General features: G+C 42.8%; 1 long non-coding RNA gene across 3 annotated transcripts; it reads right to left on the reverse strand.

Moving 5' to 3' along the window:
* Nucleotides 1–1,117: 1,117 nt before the first annotated feature.
* Nucleotides 1,118–18,593, reverse strand: LOC138844385 (uncharacterized). Of its 3 annotated transcripts, none has more exons than XR_011380146.1 (4): nucleotides 18,462–18,593; nucleotides 6,234–6,335; nucleotides 3,420–3,491; nucleotides 2,152–2,290 (listed from the first exon to the last, which is right to left on the reverse strand). It is a non-coding gene; the product is annotated as an uncharacterized lncRNA (long non-coding RNA). The 3 variants fall into 3 exon arrangements; XR_011380148.1 differs by having other exon boundaries at nucleotides 6,234–6,338; nucleotides 18,462–18,591; XR_011380147.1 differs by lacking the exon at nucleotides 6,234–6,335 and having other exon boundaries at nucleotides 1,118–2,290; nucleotides 18,462–18,591.
* Between the last annotated feature and the right edge of the window lie 2,751 nt (nucleotides 18,594–21,344).

Below are 21,344 nucleotides of genomic sequence, written 5' to 3' on the forward strand. Positions count from 1 at the left end.
TTTTTCTGAGAGGATGTGACTCTGGCTATTTCTAAGAAAGCACCTGCTAGAGCGAAAAAGAAAAGATTTGAGGCTAGATGAAGTGCACCAGCATAACTGCTTATCCTCAGGAGAAGCAGGGATGATTAACTGTGATCATTTTTCTATTCTCTCCAAATTCTCCACAATGAAAATGTAGCTTTCATAATTAGAAAACGAAACTTTAAAAAATAAGGGGAAAGTGTGTCTTAAACTGGAGTGCTGTCCTGTTAGAAAACATGTTAGTGGGTAGGCATTTGGGACAGCAGTTAAGACATCACATGAGCCACCCACACCTTACATTGGAGTGCCTGGGTTCAAATTTTGGCTCCGTTTCCTGTTTCCTCCTAATGTGCAACCGGGAGGCATCAGGTGATGGCTCAAGTATTTCACTACCACACATGTGAGAGACCTGATTTAGTTCCCAGCTCCTGGTTTTGGCCTGACTCAGCTCCTGCTGTTGTGGACATTTGGGAAATGAACCAGCAGATTGGTGCTGGCTCGCTCGCTTGCTCTCTCTCTGTCTCTTTCTCTCTCTCTCTTCCTCTGTCTGTCTTTCAAATAATAAATAAAAACTGGGGGGGGGGGCAGCGTTGCAGCATAGCAGGTTAAGCTGCTGCCTGTAACATAGACACCCTATATGAGTGCCAGTCCAGTTCCCATCTGCCCCACTTCTGATCCAGCTCCCTGCTAATACGCCTAGAAAAAGCAGCAGCAGATGGCCCAAGTACTTGAGTCCCTGCCACCCATGTGGGAGACCGAGATGAAGTTCCAGGCTCCTGGCTTCAGCCTAGCCCAGCCTCAGCCCTTGAGCCCACTTGGAGAATGAACCAGCAGATAAAAGATGTCTCTCTCTCTCTCTCTCCTTCTCTCCCTACCCCACACCCGTCTCTCCCTCTCTCTGTCTCTCCCACTCTTTCTGTAACTCTGCTTTTCAAATAAATAAATCTTTTAAAAAATTTTAAAGAAAATATGGTATACAGCCATTGTAACTGGTGCTATTATCAGATATTCTTATTTGTATTTGAAGTTCAACTGCATATTAAGTTCACTAATATAGTTGCTTTGGAAAAGGACTGTCAACAAAATAGCCAGTTGCTTTTTTCTTGGATATCAAAATTTCAGGCATGAGTGAGATTGAAGATAGCTTTGTTTTCTTCTCCCCACCAGGTTTTCTAAAATACATGAATAACTGTTATAATTAGAAACATAACAATAAATGTTATTTTTCAGAAAGATTTTAGCAACAGCGAGGTTTTGTCCTAATATATATTAGGATATTAATATATATTATATATATATACTTCAAGAATTTGCCTAAAACTGCTTTCATTGTGATGGATGATTTCTTAACACTCAGTGAATTCATAAGCTTTTGTGATTTTATAATTATATATCTTATACATTTTCTTGGTTTTTAAGTCTACTTGGTGTTAGGATAAATTGAATTCAAGAAACTGCACAATTAACAAAACTCAATCTGGTCTGGATATGGCCTTTTAAATAAGCGAGCAGCAGATTTACAATGTGGCACTTGTGAAAATGTCTCATTACCTAGGATTATCATAATCCTGGAGATGACAAATTTTAAAATTTGTAGATTCATTTTAAGACCACAGAGAAGGCTGAAAGAAGGAGTCCGTATTTATTGTGACCAGGTGCTCCTGGGCCACTCTGTTTAATGGCTGGGACCACATTGCTCTGTCCCCAGAGCTCTGCTCAGGAAGGTATAAAAGGGCCTGGTAAAATCTTCACCTCCATTGCTCAAAGTGCGCCTCATTCTCAGGGTAGAGTTTAGCAGCTTCCAACTATAGGTGAGAAATGCTGAGGTTTCTAAAAACAGATGTGCAAGTCTGTAACATCAGTCTGTGTCTAACTCATTATCCCATTGGACATTATGGGGGTTTAAGGAATTAACTTCATGAAAACAAACAACAGTGAAAAGGCAAACATCATGGAAAGATAAATGATGGAATGAGTAATTCTAGGCTCAGTCTGAGCCGACCATCACAGAATTTCTGTGTTTCCACTTACAGGTGATCTTTATCACTGAACACAGTACTGAAGACATGCAACACTCTGAAATCATGCAAGGAGAAAAGGAAAGAGACTCACCAGTCTGTTTTAATTTACAGCGCCTAAAACAGATGATACAGGGACCGATGCCATGGTGCAGCAGGTCACAGCCCCAGCCTGCAGAGCTGGCATCCCATGTGGACGCCGGTTTGAATGCTGCCTGCTCTGCTTCTGATCCCGCTCCCTGCTAATGCACCTGGGAAAGCAGTAGAAAATGGCTCAAGTCCTTGGGCCCCTGTACCCACATGGAAGACCCGGAAGAAGCTCCTGGCTTAAGATTGGCTCAGCTCTGGCCGTTGCTGCCATTTGGGGAGTGAACCAAAGGATGGAAAACCTGTCTCTACCTCTCTCTTTCAAATAAATAAATAAAATAAATCTTTAAAAAAAACAGATTATATGTTTCAACTCCATCTAAGGATAAATATCTTCTTCAGTAGGAGCATCACTGAGAACAAAGCTTTCTTAGTGTTTCATTTTGTTAAGTTTATTCATAAAGATTGGATTGCTCCTTTATTTATTTATATAAAGAGAGCAGATTTCATGTATTTCATATGTACAATTTTAAGCACATAATGATATGTCCCACCCTCCCTCCATCCTCCTTCCTTTCCTTTTTTTTTTTTCTTTCAATTTTTGTGATAGCATACTTTCAATTTACTTTATAGGCACAGGCTTAATTTCCCCCCACTAAATAAAGAATTCAATGAGGAGAAAGTAGAAAGACTACTATTCTGCAGGAGTAGAGACAAGGGTAATAAGCGATAATCAAATCTCAATGTGTCAATTTCTCTCAGGTATATTACATTTATTTAGGGATTGATCTTTAAAGATCTTTACTTTCGGCAGCAAAGCAGCTCAGGGAGGGGCACATCAGCTAAGTATTCTCCAACACTGAGACTCAGAGGCCACTGCGTACCTCAAGGTTCCCTATTAGTGCCTCAGTCCTTAGGTTTGAGGGATGCACTCTCTAGTTTGCTTCACATAGACTGAGACTTGAATGGTAATGGAGTATAGAGGTTAAGAACTGGCATGATTCTGGAACCAGACAACTTGAGTGCAAGTCTCTGATCCTCTGCTTACCACCTTGGGTTCTTTGCCTATAGATGAGAATAATTATACCGCTGTATCATAAAGTTGTTGCAAAGTATCAATGGCATTAATTCATGTAAAACTCTCAAAGCAATGTCTGATACACAGTAAGTTGTCTATAAATGTTAGCTATATTCATAAGTACAATCATAGTGAAGATACAAATGAGAAAAACCAAGAAGGGAGAAAGAACAATTACCGAATAGTACAGAGCAAATCGTCCTAGAAAGACTTACCAATTACATGCGTGGTCTGAGTTATGTAGTTTCAGGGTTTTCTTTTCATCTGGGTGAAAGTCTTTCAGGAAACTGGAATGGAGACTTCTATGTTATCATTCAAAATTTCCCATAAACAAAAAACAAACTCTCAGCAGGCTACGATAGTGTTTTAAAAGAAACAGCAGACACTTGTGAGACATTTTCACCTATACAAATAATGGACAAAACTTGTTCTCAGTTTCACTTAGAACCCATTGTGTTAAGAAGTTAATCTCTTGGGGACAGAACATCAATTGCATGTCTGTGTCCGAAATATTTTTTTTTAGTCACAGACCACTCATGGGAGACGGCGCAGAAGAATAAGCAGGTTCTCTAATGAATGGGAAGCACAATGACAAGACTCCAATTCAACAGATTTCTCAAAGGCCTTTCCAACAGCTATTATAGCAGTCAAAAGAAGGGGAAGGTAACAGTGGATTATTACCTTTCACTCAACACTTCTCTGCCTGCCAAGAATTTTTTAAACGTCACAGGAATATAATTCACATGCTTCACAGATTGTGAACAATTTTTCTCTAAGCCTTCGACCATGGATCCAGCAGCACTCAAGCTCAATATAATCTGAGCACACAGCAAATGGCCAGCGTGCCATCTGTCCTGCCACCCCGAAGCCCCAGGGTACGGAAGACAGCATTCCATGCAACACTTGGCCACGGAGTCAGGAGACAAAATGCTGCAGGGATTGATGCCATGGGAACACCCTGCAGCTCTGCCAGAACAGCCAAAAAGCTGGGAGTCATCACTCTCGGCAAGCCCAGCGAGGAGCTCCTGTTGATGCTCATGTTATCAACTTGGCTGACTGTACAAAGGGGAGGTTACTCTCGAGCCCTGTGGTGCCAATCATTCTCAAGTTGTGAACTCACGGAAAGCCAGGGTCACCCTTCTTTCGTCTGTGGAGAGTTAGAGTTTAACCCAGTTCCTGACATGTAAAAATAATGATAGTCACTAACGTTGAAAGCTTACTGTATGACAGACAATATACTAACAGCTTTTCAAGTATTACTTCATTTAATTTTAAGCATTCCATTTTTTAAAGATTTATTTATTTATTTATTTGAAAGGCAGAGTTACAGAGAGAGAGGGAGGGGGAGAGAGAGAGAGAGAGAGAAATACAGAGAAATAGAGAGAGAGAGAAAGAAAGATCTTCCATCCACTGGTTCACTCCCCAAATGGCCACATGGCCAGAGCTGGGCTGATCTGAAGCCGGGAGTCAGGAGCTTCTTCCGAGTCTCCTAGCCAGGTGCAGGGGCCCAAGCACTTGGGCCATATTCCATTGCTTTCCCAGGTACATTAGCAGAAAGCTGGATGGGAAGAGGCGCAGCCAGGACCCAAACCGGTGCCAATATGGGATGCTGGTGCTGCAGGTGGTGGCTTTACCTGCTACACCACAGCGCTGGCCCCAAGAATTCTATTTTATATTTAAGGAAACTGAGGCACACTGAGGTTAAGTATTTTAACCAGTGTCATCCCTTGGCATTTGTGACATTACACAATCAAAATCCAATATGTATTTGGATAAATGAATAAGAAACTGAATGCATTTCAAGTCAGAGTCTAATTTCCCAACATACAAATTCACTATGTATTCACATGTTGCTCAATCCAGAAGAAGGACACCATAAATGGGCTAAGGATCGCAGACAATTGACAGCACGATTCAACAAAATGGAGAAACATTAATTGCATACTGTAGAGGAAGCTGTCATCACATACCATCCTCTTCCTCTCCTCATTTTCTTTCTGTTGTTACTGAATTTCCCATGGATGTGTTTAAATCAGCTTTGAGGGCTGGCACTGTGGCTCACTTGGTTAATCCCCTGCCTGCGGCACCAGCATCCCATGTGGGCGCCAGTTCTAGTCCCTGTTGCTCCTCTTCCAGTCCAGCTCTCTGCTGTGGCGCAGGAGTGCAGTGGAGGATGGCCCAAGTGCTTGGGCCCTGCACCTGCATGGGAGACCAGGAGAAGCACTTGGCTCCTGGTTTCGGATCAGCACGATGCGCCGGCCGCGGCCATTTGGGGGTGAACCAATGGAAAAGGAAGACCTTTCTTTCTGTCTCTCTCTCTCACTGTCTAACTCTACCTGTCAAATAAATTAAAAATAAATCAGCTTTGAACGCATATGAATCATCATTAACATGGCTGATGCTTTTTTGGAGCTAGCAGTTGATTGGTCTCTCATCCATGGAACAACTCACTAGCAGTAACATCAATTAGTAGTAAAGGATCTGGTTCATTCATTCCTCCTTCAAATGTTCCTGAAAGATCTATTACACATAAGGCCTGAGAGATACAGTGGTAAATGAGACACAGTCCCAATTTTAGGATCTTACAGTGTAGCAGGGAAGGGTGAACAAATAATTGCCCAAGAGTTAATAAATTACCATTGAGACACAAGTTATCAAGGAGAGATGCATCATGTGTGAGGGAGGTAAGAGTTGAACCCCACGAAGTTTAAACTGAATGGAAAATGAATGGAAGCTCACTGAGGGGCTTGGGGGAGGAATAGTGGAAGTGTTGCTGGCAGAGGCATATGCAAAGATGCTGAGGCAGGAAAGTGCTGGGTCTAGTGCAGGTATTAGTTTTAATTATTAAATAATTAATAGAATAATAAATATATGCAATTTGTTACAATTTAAAATAAATATAAAATTATTATAAAATAATAAATAATCACCACTGGTTGGCAAGAGCATAGTATCTTCTAGAAACTGCCATGTAAGCTGAGCATTAGAAAATAGGACACTGCAAGAGAGACCCAAAAAAGCATTCATACCCTCAACAATCACGCCAGTATTTGCTCCAGGAGCAACTTCTTGTGTGCTTGTGAGTCCACTGTGAAGATTCTGTGGCCTCTCTCAGGCTCTGCTTGCCCCAACTGCTGCCACACAGAATCCAGCATGAGAGGGCCAAGGGAGAGGGGGTGAAAGAGAAAGAGTCTTACAGTCCATGCATTTAAAAGAATCTCTTGAAAACATTCATCTGGTGATTCCTCAGTTCTTCCAGCAAGGCAAAACAGGGTGGCAGCCCGACCCACCGCATTTCCATTTTTTCCCCCACACACTTCCTTCCCTGAATGCCTCCACCCTCCTTTCACTTAGTCTTATGCATTTGCCAAAGTAAACAGAGATGCCTTAAGAAGGGAAAGCAGTGAGAGGAGGAAAAAGGAGAGAAAGGAGAAAACAGATCCCTCCTTGGACTCCTTGCACTTTGGGATTCAAACAGCAAAGTGCCAACCTGACTCTGTAGCTTTTCCAAGCACACAACAACCCCTTGGCCAGCTTAAGTGGCAGGAAAAGCATTTGATTGCTTTCAAGGTGTGTGGTCCAGAAAACCAATCCATTCAGAGAACAAAGCCCCCACCTCTTCTTTGCGAGTTCATTTGTTTCTTCCCTTACTGTTTTCTCCAGGTAATGCCTGTAACCTAAGCAGGATCTGTGAAGTTAGTAGTCCTTGATAAGGTACAGGAAACCAGGAGGGAGGGAAGGGGTGGAGGGCAGAGCCTGCTTTGTCCCCTGGACCCTGAGCCCAGTCCGGCCAGAGCCGTCTCCTGCTGGAGAGTATGTTCAAAGCATGGGTAGGGTAGCACCGAGTCAGGAATCAGGACGGAGTTACAGCACTGCTGTGAAGCTGAGTCACAGGCCACTCAGCATTTTCCTAATTTTGAACCCCTAGAGACCCAACAGGCGTGGAAATGCAGCGAAAGGCCCTCCGGGCTTTTCAGCAGTCTCAACCCTTTTTCAAGGATAGATTCTTACCCAGAGTCATTCACAGCTGGTGAGTGGTTTTAAAAGTGAATTCTGGGCCGGCGCCGCGGCTCACTAGGCTAATCCTCCGCCTAGCGGCGCCGGCACACCGGGTTCTAGTCCCGGTCGGGGCGCCGGATTCTGTCCCGGTTGCCCCTCTTCCAGGCCAGCCCTCTGCTGTGGCCAGGGAGTGCAGTGGAGGATGGCCCAGGTGCTTGGGCCCTGCACCCCACGGGAGACCAGGAAAAGCACCTGGATCCTGGCTCCTGCCATCGGATCAGCGCGGTGCGCCGGCCGCAGCGCGCCGGCCGCGGCGGCCATTGGAGGGTGAACCAACGGCAAAGGAAGACCTTTCTCTCTGTCTCTCTCTCTCACTGTCCACTCTGCCTGTCAAAAAAAAAAAAAAAAAAAAAAAGTGAATTCTGGGGACTGGCACTGTGGTACAATGCGTTGAGCCATTGCCTGCAGTGCCGGCAGCTCATGTGGACACGGGTTCACGTCCCAGCTGCTCCAATTACAATCCAGCTCCCAGCTAATGTGCTTGGGAAAGCAGTGGAGGATGGCCCGAGTGTTTGGGCCTCTGCACCGGTGTGGGAGACGCAGAAGAAGCTCCTGGTTCCTGGCTTCGGATCGGCACAGCTCTCGCCCTTGTGGCCATTTGGGAAGTGAACCAGCTAGCAGATGGAAGATCTCTCTTTCTCTGTCTCTCCTCCTCTCTCTGTAACTCTGCCTTTCAAATAAATGAAATAGTTTTTTAATTAAAAAAATGAATTCTGAAGAAACTAGGAGTTGTTTACACTATCCTTAGCTCCTTATTGGGTGTTAAAGCAATCCTTTTCTAACCAAGCAAAAAATATGTTTAAAAGATTTATGTATGTATTATTTGAAAGGCAGAGAGAGGGGAAAAGAGACAAAGAGATCTTCCATCTGCTGTTTCACTCCCCAAATGCCTGCAACAGCCTGAATCCAGGTGCCCAGAACTCCATCTGGGGGTCTCCCACAGGGTGACAGAGACCCAAGCACTTGAGCCATCGTCTGCTGCCTCCCAGAGCGGACATTATCAGGAAGTTAGAATAGGAGCAGAGTAGCTGTACTTGAACCTGGCACTCTGATGTGAGATGCAGGTGTCCCAAGTGGAGGCTTACCTTCAACAAAATAAATAAAGATCACCTGAAAAGACAAGCACATCTACGCAACAGGTCTAATTCTCTCTTCCTCAGATTTCCCCTCATAAAGCAAGAAAAATTAGAGCCTCCTGGGGCATGCTGTCATTTTCATTTTGTTCTCCCCTTATTATGGGCCTCAGTATCCTGATCTTGCCTCCACAGAGATAAGAATTGAAAGCAGAAGCATAAATACATCACACGAGTGAGAGCTGGTTTTACTTAAAAGAGACATTCATTCACTCTGGTGTGTGGGCCACCCCACAGAGAGAGTCTTGTCATGAGTGGACCAGAGTTACCTGCGAGGAGAGAGAGGGGGGCCAGGGAAGGACCCACAGCGTGGTCTAGAAGCCCATGGCCAAAGGAGGGTCCCTCTCATATTACCGGTCTCTTTAATGAGATAGGAGGTGGTACCCTAATGAAATATACAAATGGTAGGTAGTTTAGTGAGTGTCAGGCTTTCTGGGAGTCTCACAGCATATTCACATGGAGTTTACCCTCCACATGGCCATCTTGATGTCTTCTCTTTCCTGGTCCCAGATCAGACACAGCTGCATCAAGGGAAACTGGGCATACTAGCTTGACAACGCGGGGCTGGCCAAAATTCCAGCTCATCTATTCCTACCTAATCTTCCTGCCTAGATCCCCATCACCCTCCGTTTCCACAAAAGTGAACCACACAGTGCCCAACCGCAGGGAACACTGGTTTTGTTATTAACTATGATGTGAACAGTACAACGTAGAAGCTGCTCCAAACACATATGAAGATCAACGTCAAGGTCAATATTGCAGAATGTCGGCCTGATGTCCATCGACACCTGCATTTACAACAGTGCTTCTCACAGCCCTTCTCTCTCCAAAATAATTCTTTGTGTTGCCAATGCCCTGTACAAGGGAGGGAAACAAGCACCAAGGGAAGCAGGGCCAAGTGAGAAGCAGGTTGATTAGAAACCCATTCAAATCCGCCTTCTGAACCACATTTGCCTGGGAGAAGCCTAAAAACCTACGCTTTTTGTACATCTTCTTAAATTGAAGTATTTCCCACTGAGTGTGAGGTCAGCCACCCTCCCTGTGAACACACATAGGGATTCACAAGACCCTCGGCGCGTGTAACCATTGCTCATTTCCCAGCTGGAACCTGGAGCTTCTGGCTGCAGCTTAGTGTCCAGTTGCTTCCCTCAGGCGTTTGCTCTTCAAGAAGGGACAGCTCAGGGAGGCGGCACGTTTTCACTGGGACCCCAGTGACTACACGGCCACTTGAACTGATCAAGGACTCAAACGAGATAGCATAAGGAAAGGTGCTTGGGAACTAACGGCTGGCTTAGCTTTTGAATGCTCTGCTCCCAGAACGCCCTCCCAAGAGTATCAAACTTGTAGGACACTTAATACACAGATGAGAATGCCCTGCCTCTGCAATGGGCTGTTTACAGGATGGGGAGCAGGAGAACAACAGTTTTCTCCAGCAATACTGGAGAATGCAAAGATATATTTGATAGCAATATTTGATGGGGATGGAGAAATAGCTTTTTTTTTTTCCCTAGGAGAACTTTCTTCGGCACCACAAAATTAAAGGATTTTGTAACCCTGTCTTCTTTTCGTCTTTCCCAGAGGAGGAAATTGTAAAGGCCAGCCCTTGAAAAATAATATAGTAAAATCTAACTTTATTCCCCTAATCTCTTAATAATGCTGCAGCTGGCCATAATCTATTTAGCATAACACAAAAATAATGTATTTGTACCAAGCAGATTTGAAATGCTTTAAAATAGTGAAAGCTATTTACTTGATTGATTAAGTTAAAGTGTTTACATAAAAGTGTCATATTTTGACATCAGTCATACAACACCACATCTGGTGCTTCTAATTAAATTGTGTGAAGAAGACGACATTTTTTATTCAGTCACAACAATATGGCTAAGGGGAAGTACAAACGTATCCGTCATGCCCAGAGCCGGGGATCTGCATTTACGGCATGTGGCTGCTAAAATCCCCAGTTTTGGATTTTGCAAAGCTTTCATAGCCTCCAACACATGTTTTGCCTGAACAAAGACTAAGAAACTGGGCCCCACCTCTGTGAGTCAACGGTTATTATTTTTCCTATTTTGATTTAAACCTCTCCCAGCGCCCTCCGTGAACTAAAACGTAATGAGAATTAGAATAAAGTTGTCTTAAGGAATTGGTGCCCAGAGCCCAGGTAAGGCGCTTTGTTTTGTTAAGCTTTATTCCTGCAGATTAGGAAATAAACTCAAGAAACTTTAATGGGGGAATAGGGGAGCAAAACCCTATTATTCATTCGGAGTGGGAGCTCATTTGTATCTTCGTTGAAGTGTGGAACTCATACATCCCTTACAAATGGCCTGCTCCTTACAGGAGCACTTGATTTAAACCACTGATATTTTTTTTCTCCGAAAATTAAGATGAAATATTTTACATTCAGCAAAGAAAAGGACAAAATGGCCGGGCTTGTTAAGGTATGCTCGCTTCACTTTTAATATAGACAAATAATACTTCAAACCCCTCCTTTTATTTTTTTAACTTAAATTATGTCCACCCCATGTGCGGATTCAATTTACCGGCTAAGTACACAACCACGTCTAGCCTCCCTGGGAACCATCCATTTGCTTAAGAAGGCAGAGGAGACACTGCTCTATTTTCTTAAAGAGATTCCTGGCATTTTTTTCCTCCTTCGTTTCGCCTTAAAGACTACCTTGAGAGAAGTTGCCCAGCAGTAAAAGGAAAATGAGTTCAAGCTTCAAAATCAGGAAATTTGGGTAGTAAAATGTAAGTTATAAAGTCAATGTTGATCGAAAAATAAATCGAGCTCTTATAAATGGGTTAAGTGTCAGCCATGAGAAGCAAAGACCATCCGACTTCCTATAGAATTATTCTTCCTTCCTCAAGCAGACGCTGTTTCTAAAAGACTCCAAAGCTGCAAAAGGATCTGTTGGCCCAAGATGGTGAAGTGTTTGAATCCGTATGTGGGGTATGCACTTATTTACCATGTACTACGTTCAACTGAAAGAAAATAAACGTGAAGGCAGGAACCATGAACAAACAGAGGGCATGGTTTTCCATAATTGCAAGGAGACTTAGGTAATGTTCTATGCGGTGTTTGATTTAAAATGTTAAAATATTAACAGAAGTTTTCTATAGTGGAGTGTTCCTATCACAGTGAAATGACTCATAAGAATGCTAAATTCAAACCAGATGGGCACAAACATTAACTGAAAAAAAAATCAGATATTTAGGGGTCAGCATGGGTCTTCATAAAAATGAAGACCTTGTCCGAGTTAGAGAAAAATGAACTTTCAGTGATAAAAAGAAAAATGAGAGAAAATATTAGTGACTTTATTTTAATTACGCAAGCCACTGTCAATTAGAAGAGCTAACATTTACAAAACTTTATATTGCCATTTTAATTTGAAAAAGGTGGCTGTGGTGATCTTGAGACTGCAGATAAACAGGGCCTTCACTGTCCCATCTGCAGTCAGAGTCAGGGTCTTGTAAGCTCAGCAGTGTGCCACGCTAACAGTCTACAAGAACCTCCTTGCTTCCCACCAAAAAGTCACCCCCATTGAAGACTCGTGTGGTAGAGAAACCTCCAACCGTCACTCCACGGCAGGATGCCAGCCTCTGCTCTTCTTTCAACAGACCACAGAGGAAAATTCATGGCTGGGTCAGACACTCCACCAAATCTCGGCTCTCTTGTTAAACATGTTTCCTCGCATTCCCCCCTCCCCTTTTTTTGTTTGTTCCTCCAGTGCTCTGTGCCATTTGCAGACTGTCTGCAACATGTGCTGTGTTTAAATGTGTACATACCCTACAAGAAGAAAAGTATGTGGTCTCAGAATTAATATTGTTTTTGACTTATAGGGAAATTCCAGTTGTGTTTAACTTGGACTGTGGGATCCGGGAACTTTACAGAGAGGAGAAACGAATGTGTTTGGAGCAAAAAAATGTGGATGGGGAATTCCCTACTGTTTTGTTGCTGGAATCTTAGACAACACCGGGAAAAATGACAAGCACATAATTTAGTCTGGCAGCCGTACCACTTTGTGCTGTGAGCCTGTCAGTTCTTACTAGCTAAGTAAGGGCTGGCCTGCTTTGGTGCGAGGATGAGAGACCTCCCAGGAACAAGTAGGTACTTCAGGAAATGGGGTTTCTTATTCAGTAGGTGGCCTCTCCACCCTGGGTCCGTGTGAATCGATGCCCCGCATGGTGTTAGGGCCGCTGTGCTGCACCGAGCTGTTTACCTTTCGGATGAAACTTAAAACCACAGACCTAACCATTTGTGGTCACCAGAGATCTTATGGCAGACTTTCTAAGAGCAGTTGTGTTAACTCCAGAATCCTGGCCCGAGTCCAACTCAAGTAATTACACTCTGCCTCCCTAAAACTCCCCTGCAGTTTCCATTGAATCCGATAGTCTCACCCTGTGTCTCACAGCGTTGCTGGGCACGGGGTGGGGGTGGGGGCTGCGGGGGTGCGCATTCCATGTCTGAGCAGCCTGGGATTCCACACTGGAAGCTGTGATGCCCTGGTCCCCACCATGGTGTGGTGATGCTTCACTTGTTAGTGTTCAGAAAAGCATGCAGAAACCTAAGTGTTCAAGTGCCCCTGGTATGCAAAGTGGGGGGACTGTTCACGTGTTCATCTGTCTCTGCAAGAGCAGGTAGTCAGGGTGATCCCAACCCGCTTTCATGGAAGTACAAGTCCAGAGTAAGAAAGGAAGAGTCAGATGTGGAATTATGTTCTACTCCGGAGATGCGTTTAAAGGAGGCCCCACTTTTAAGCAGAGCATGTCCTCCTAGGCCACAAGATCGAGGTAGGAGGTAGAAATAATGTGGTATGGGGAATGGGTAAAGGTACTCGGTGAGAGAGTAGAAGGAAGAGCAAAGAAAGAAAGAAGAAAAGGAGGGAGGGAAGAAGGAAGATGGTAGGAAGGAAGGGAGGAGGGAAGGAAGGAAAGAGAGGAAGCAGACTAAATTTTGAAGCATACACGGAAGTTAGAGCCCACAGAACACAATGAGGACCAATGGGTTGAAGTTACAAAGAGGCAAAGCAAAGTCCTTCCTCCCAGTGCCAGCCTACAATATCTTTCTCACGGCCTCGTATGCATTAATTCAACTCTTATCTATTCATCAAGTCCAAATTCAAATCCATAACCTGACAAAATTCATTGCACCACATATTTATGTCTGCAGCACCAATTTGGCCCTTTCGAGAGGCTATTAGTAGCTATCTCATTAATTCTGACTGTCTTATCTCATCAATGTGTCCCTAAGATTTACCAGAGCAGCAACCATGGCTTACACATCTCCATATCTGCTGTCATGCTAAAAAAAAAAAAAGTACATCTAACTCAGTCTTTCGCAATAGCTGTATAGTAAGAACCTGTGATGTGTGTTAGGTAAGACAAACCGGCCATCAAGGGTGGCCTCTGACAGTATGATATAAATTAAAAAATAGCATATACACAAAAGAAATTAGAAGGTTCAGGAAAGATTGGTAACAGGCCAAAGTGTCACAGGGGCATATTTTACAAAGAATGAACCTTAAGAGCAAAGGCCTAGACATGGTAAAACATGGAGTCATTTCTTGTAACTGTGTAAAGATATTTCTTGAAATAGAGAATAGGGTTAGGGAAGGCACAGGAGGCCAAAGGAAAAGCCAGTGGAAATATATTTTGGAGGGCCCCAAGAAATTAACACCTAACTCAGAAAATAATACTTGGCTATTGAAAGTTTTCTGTTTTTAAAGAGGAAGTATTACGTGAAACTATGCTTTAGGACTTTAGTACGGCAGGGCTGTGTTACAAGGACTAAAGAGCTAGAAGTGAGAGGCCAGGTCAAAGTCATTACAGGTCCAAACAGGGAGTAGGCAATGGTACAAAAGGCATGGAGGGTGGTGTTTCCCCATATTGCAGGTAACTCCATGCAGGAAGGAAGGAAGGAGGGAAGAAAGGAAATAGACTAAACTTTGAAGTATCAACATAACAAAACCAAGACCAATAGGCAGAAGTTACAAAGAGGCAGAGAAAAACCACACGCCAGGTCACCACCCTGACTTTCTGGTTGGCTCTATTTCCCCCCTGCTATCCCCACAGCCTACTTGTGGCACACCCTGGCAGAACAGGGTGGAAGATTATGAGCCTCAATCCCACCACGTCCTGGGAATTGTAGCCCTTTGTCTTTCTGTCTCCAGCACCTGTAGCATAAGCTCAGATTAATAGCTGAGGCGTCACACACACACACACATGGGCACCTGGATTTATATTTTAGTTGCCAGGCAGGCCTGGCTCCAGGTTCTCTCTTTCCTCAGCAGAAGACCTCCCTGCGAGGCTTTCCTGGAGATAATTTCCTCAAAGAATTTGAGGAAGGAACATGGTCAGGAGGCCAGTAGAGACTAGCACAGCCCAAGAGCAGAAAGGAAGAAACCGGTGCATGGTGGAGGGCCCAGGTCCCTCCATTGCAAACTTCCCTTGCCTCAGAGACTTCTCCTCTGCAACCAGTGCAGACCACATATCCAGGTGGAGAAGAGTTTTGCTCCTGAGTACACTTTGGGGAGATCACAGTGTATTTTCCCTTAAATAAAAGCCTTGACATTTTACCAGTCCCACAGTTTCTGTATTTCACTCCCAACATTGAAGTTTAAATCAATCGAGTGAAACCAGCAACCTTATCTCTTTTTTTGGGGATAAACTATGATTTGTTCCAACAATTTGGCAAATCACTGTCTGTGAGTTCTGGCAATACATTTTTGTGACTGCCCTGTTTGGAGGAGATCCCAGACAGACTGAAGCTACAATCTGACCCTTCTCAAGGTGAGAGTGGGCTGGTGTCGTAGAATAAGAATGTTTTCAAGAGGGTTCAGGACCAAGAAGAAAAACAGCCCAAAGCGTGTGCTCTGTCTTGTACCAGCACTCAGGCACTCTCTGCATGGAGCTTCCTCTTAGAGAGCTGTGAGAACTGCAAGGTCATCTTTTTTGAAACTTTTTGTATTTGAGAAGCTAAGAGATAGAGATAGACAAAGAGCTCCCACCCTCTGATTCACTCCCCAAATGTTGCCAACCAGTGGGACTGAGCCGGGGCTGAGCCAGGGGTCAAGGAGGGAAGCTGGGAACTCAATCTGAGTTTCCCTCAGATGGCAGAGACCCAATTACTTGAGGCAACACCGATGCCTCCCCAGGGTCCACGTTAGCAGGACCCTGGAATCAGGAAGTGAAGCCCAGGCGCTCCATTATGGAATGCAGGTGTCTCAGCTGGCATCTATATTCTTAAGAGTTGATTCATCTATGTTTTGTTGACCTACTAACTGCAAAGTTTAATGCAAAGGGTACCAATATGTAAAATCTACTACCAGGTCCTTGAACATAGGAAGTACTCAATGATAACAAAAGGAGAAAAATGTCAGAATGTAGCTATTGCAAACTGCCCTGTGTTTATTTCAGTCTTTTAACACTTTGTTATAAAGATGAGGAAACTTATTTGTCTAAAGTCACAATTTGTAAAATGTGGAAGAGATACATTTGACTTCCAAGCCTATTCTTTTTCAGTTTCAGAGTTTTTTTTCTGTGTTGATTGCCCATAAATCTGGGTTTGCATGTTAAAATCACAATTATGACTTCCATTTTAGGAATGTCTCACATCATAAACCATGCGAGTGTCTTTACATGGCTTCTTGTCACGTGCCTTACTGTTAATCCCTCTCATCTCTTCAATCTTGCTGTCACCAAACCCCTCTCCAAATAAAATGATCCACAAATCAGGGCCAGGGATGAGCAGAAACTATTCAATCTCACCTTCCCCTACAAGTTCAAAGTTCTTCCTTTCACTTACTTGGTCATGCTCAAAATATATTGCTTGTCCTGCTTAAAAATGGAGGGTCAGCAATAATCTCTTTAAAAGCAGCTAGCATATCATCTTTTATTTTTGAAAAGAAAGAAAGAAAGAAAGTTCAGCTCAGAAATTCTATAAGTTTTTCTATGCCAGGTCATAGAAGACCATCTTTGTTTTTAACTGAGAACAGAAGGGCGATGTCACAGAATATAGGCATCTTTTCTGTTATCTCCAAGGTGGTAGAAATTGTTTTTAGTGCAAAGATACATTGTAATACACAGTGTATTCATAGAACCATTCATTATTTAAGCAAACATCTATTGAATACTTCTTATGGATTAGGTGCTATCAGACTTGCATTTTAGCCTCCCAATTGAGATCTGAAATAAACAAAAGTTTAGGAACTCTAAGCTCATAATGGGAAATATGATACTGGAATTAATGCATATATTTCTCTGCAATGATGCAAGGCATTAGCCTTTCCATAAAAAAGAAAAAGGGACCAAATTTTATTGTAGTGGCAATATGTGTTGATAGTAATTACAAGAAAGAACAACACAAAACTTCTTATGAATGAGCTTGAACTGATGCTTCAAGCATTTTCTTGCTTCCCACACAAATACTTGTGTATATCCAGCCACAAATATAAACACCGCCCTCCCACTTGGTCCTGGTACTGCAGAGAAGAGAAGACATGAAACAAAAGAGCTCATTTGATGACCTCTTTGTGTTCCAGCTAACATATGGTAACAAGATCCTTTCTGATTGAAAGTTTAATCAGCGACCCTTATATGATTCTTGGCTTAAAATATAAGATAGGAAAAATATTCATAAGTTTTAAAAAATTTTATTTATTTGTATGAGATGCAGAAAGAGAGAAAGAACTCCCATCCACTGTTTCACTCCCCAAATATCCACACTGGTCTCAGGGCCAAAGCCAGCAGCTGGGGACCCCATCCAAATCTCCCATTTGGGTGGCAGCGACCCAATCACTTGAGCCATCACTGCTGCCTCCCAGGGTCCACATATGTAGGTCTTCCATCTGCTGGTTTACTCCACAAATGGCCACAAAGGCCGGAGCAGGACTGATCCTAACCCAGGAGCTAGGAGCTTACTTCGGGTCTCCCACATGGGTGCAGGGGCCCAAGCACTGGACCATCTTCCACTGCCCTCCCAGGTCATCAACAGGAAGCTAGACTGGAAGTAGAACAACTGGGACTCAAACTGGCACCCATAGGGGATGCTGGCACAGTAGGCGGAGGCTTAACCTACTATACACAGTGCCAGCCCCTAAACAACATCTTTCTAAAAAGTCAAAGGGTGAAAAAGTCAGAAACTGAAACTCAGATTATTAAATTCATTTACCTGATCACAAAGATGGTTTCAAAAGGACGAAACAAAAATCATACCATGTTGGAATTGGTACTGTTTTGGGACACAGTAATTCAGTTCTGTCAATTTATCCTATAGATATGCATGCATGAATGTGTAAGTACATGGTCAAGGATGTTCATATCCATGAACTCTCTGAAGATTTCTTGTCTGAATGGGTTCCAGAATTATTCTTAGCATTCAAATAAAGTTTTCTCTAAAAAACAAAAAAAGACTTCTCTATTTATTTATGAGAGAGAGAGAGAGGGAGAGAGAGAGAGAGAGAAACTCTTCCATATGCTGGTTTATCTCCAAATGCCTGCAACAGCCAGGTCCAGGCCAGGCTAAAGCCCAGAGACAGGAATTCTATCCTGGTCTCTCACATGGTTGGCAAGAGTCCAAGTCCTCGGGCCATCTTCTTCTGCCTTCACAGGCACATCGGCAGGGAGCAGGATTGAAAGCAGAGCAGCCAGGACTTGAACCAGCAATCCAATATGGGATGCTAGTGTTACAAGGTGGTCTTAACCCACTGCACCACAGTGCCGGACCCAAAACTTATCTTTTAATTCCATTTTTTGATGAACTTTTTGAAATACCTTCATTAAAGGGCTTTTAGTTTAGTGTTCAGTACATCGTATTATGCGTTTCAGTTCGAGTATGATCAGGAAAATGGAAGTCATTCTATTATTTCAAATAGGAAGGGGAAAGTCGTGACTTACACAACCGTTGATAGAACTGGGGAACGAAGGCCTGTGACACCACTGCCCATGATCTCAGACTGCAGTACTGCAGCCTGCGCTTAAGCCAATGACTGTTAATAACTGTTAATAACTCAATAGCACTACAGCAGTCACCTAGGATGCAGAAGGCAGCAATTAGCAGAGACTTACCCAGTAGCAGCTATGGAGCATTTGTGTGCCACTTGTATGCATTCCTGCTTAATACTCCTCTGGAGAGTAATGGCCTGAACTTCTCTTCTCTCTTCCCAGACCCATGGGCCTTGCATTGGTCAGCTCAAGTCTAGAGGGGAGAAGGGAAACATGGTGCAGAAGAGACTGAAGTGAGAGTGTCAAAGACGGTGGCTTTGACCACAAACAGCCCATCACTCTGCCATTTACAAGACAAATTAACAGAAGAATTCTTCAATTAGTGGCCACAAGCATGTATGAAATACTATTTTACAAAAAACACATAATTTATACTCCATTTCTCTAAGACAATGTTTTTATGACTTGCACCCATTCTCTTTTGAAAGGTAGATGTCACACTTCATAATCAAAACTGAGAAGTCCAAAGAAACTTCTGATCTTCAAAAAATTCACTGCTCTTTTCTACAGTCCTTGCAGAAAGTGGAAGGATTTACAGAAAAGATGCCCTTTCATTTTGTATGATAGTGACATCAGTTAGTATTAAAGTTTGTTTAGGGCTCATTTGTACAAGTGTGCATGAGTGATGTTTCATGTGTTCCCCCAATAGTCCCTGAGTGGTGTCAGCTGCATTTCACAGAAGAGAAAACTCAAGGGGTGAACAATTTCCTTAAGATCACACTGCAGCTTGTGGAACCTAGACTTGAATTCCAGTTCATTCTAAAATTCATTTTCTAAAGGAAATGATGATTCCATGTCTGCCTGAGGGCAAGAAAGAAGTAAATCAAAAACTGTAAAAATTATAGTACTTATGAAATGGACTTGAGAGGTTTGAGCAGAGAAAGAACATGCTTTGTGCATGAATTGAGGCAAATATTTAATAATCTTGGGTTTAAATAAAAAATGTTGACTATTTTAAAGTCCTTTCTAAGATATTTGAGCTATTGTTATGTACATGACTATATTGCTAGTAGTATTAAGTCACCCCATACCAAAAGACAAAGTTCACAGTGCAGCAGGAGAAAACTGATTTTTTTCCTTAGAGAAAAAGGAACTGAATTTCTCGAAATATCTAGAGTGAATAGCATAGAGATGGGAAAAGACTTTTCACTTTTTCTTTGTTTTTCTTTTGACAGGCAGAGTTAGACAGTGAGAGAGAGAGAGACAGAGAGAAAGGTCTTCCTTTTCCGTTGGTTCACCCCCCAAATGGCTGGTGTGCTGCACCGATCCAAAGCCAGGAGCCAGGTGCTTCCTCCTGGTCTCCCATGCGGGTGCAGGGCCCAAGCACTTGGGCCATCCTCCACTGCCTTCCCGGGCCACAGCAGAGAACTGGACTGGAAGAGGAGCAAGCGGGAAAGAACTGGCACCCCAACCGGGACCAGAACCCATAGTGCCGGCATGGCAGGCAGAGGATTAGCCTAGTGAGCCGCTGTGCCGGCTAGTCCTACAGTTCTTAACATGTCCCAAAGAAGAACATCTATGCAGTAATTATTGCCAAGAGTTATTTTACTTCACCGTTACTGCTATTTTGAGGCAGAAATACTACAACTGGTTTCTTTGTGATCAAGTCAACAAAAACATCTTAATTTTGGGGAAAAATACACATAATCTCATGCTTGACAATTTTTTTTATATTGTAACTTTGAATTTGTTTCTGTATGTACATATATTCTCATATTTGACATATTGGTGGTAAACATTTTGTATTCAGTCTCTTATAAATATCTTTCTATATTTTTATAAAAACGACTTAATGATCTGATTTAGTGATTTCCTAATAGTTGATTGAACAAATTTCTATGGTTTCCTTAAGCAATCTGATTTTGTGAGAAATGCAGATGGTTTCTGTATTATACAATCTACTGTAATAAACATCTGTCTATATTATTTTTGTTTTGTTTTGTTTAATAAGTTATTTTTCTTGTTTGTTTAGGAATTGCTTCCTTACATTACAATTCCTAGAGTAGGATTACTGGAACAAAAAGCTAAAGGACACAAAGAGGGCTAAAAACATGGGATTTGAAATCAGATAACCCCAAGTGCAAATCTCAGCTCTGTTACTTAGTACATGACCTGAGATCTGTCACTCGCTCAGCCTTTCTGAGTTTCCATTCCCTATCTGTAAAGCAGGTATAAGAATATCTGTTGCTTTAGAGTTGTTGAGAAAACCATATGAAATAATTCTGCAAAGTAGCTATTGTAGTGTTTGACCTACAATGAGCACCTCCAAAATTATAGTAAATATTGGAGTTATTATCCTATGACTCTGGATGGTAGAACATCATACTGCTTAGAAAAGCTTAATAATTTGCATAGAAATCTACCTAGTTTTTATTACAGCAATAAAATATATATACTCTGATTTTATAAGTCATCAATTTAAAGTGGAAGATTAAAGTTATTTTAATTGAAACCTTTCTGATGACTGAAACAAATGAAACTTTCCTCATATCTTGTTAAACCAAATTGTTCCTAACTGAAAGGACATTATCCTGTCAAACTTCTATAAGTGAGTCAAAATCTTCCAACCTAAAAGAGGGATACCATTAATAAGAGTGATGTTTTGTGGTGGAGTTTTTCCACCTGAGGACTACATCCCTTGGGGGTCATTCTAGAATTGGAAAATATATGGTTTGAATAAGTCTCTCAGGTAATTTACCTCATTCACTTGAGAATCACTAATGCAGGGGCCAGAACTTTGGCATAATGGATAAGGCCATCGCCTGCGGCACCGGCATCCATATGGGCACCAGTTCAAATCCCAGCTGCTCCACTTCTAATCCAGCTCCCTGATAATATACCCGGGAAAGCAGTGGAGGATAGCCCGAGTCCTTGGGCCCCTGCACCCACATGGAAGACTCAGAGAAAGTTCCTGGCTTCTGGCTTTGATCTGGCCCAGCTCCAGCC

The sequence above is a fragment of the Oryctolagus cuniculus genome, chromosome 11 (assembly GCF_964237555.1).
Source record: "Oryctolagus cuniculus chromosome 11, mOryCun1.1, whole genome shotgun sequence".
NCBI lineage: Eukaryota > Metazoa > Chordata > Mammalia > Lagomorpha > Leporidae > Oryctolagus > Oryctolagus cuniculus.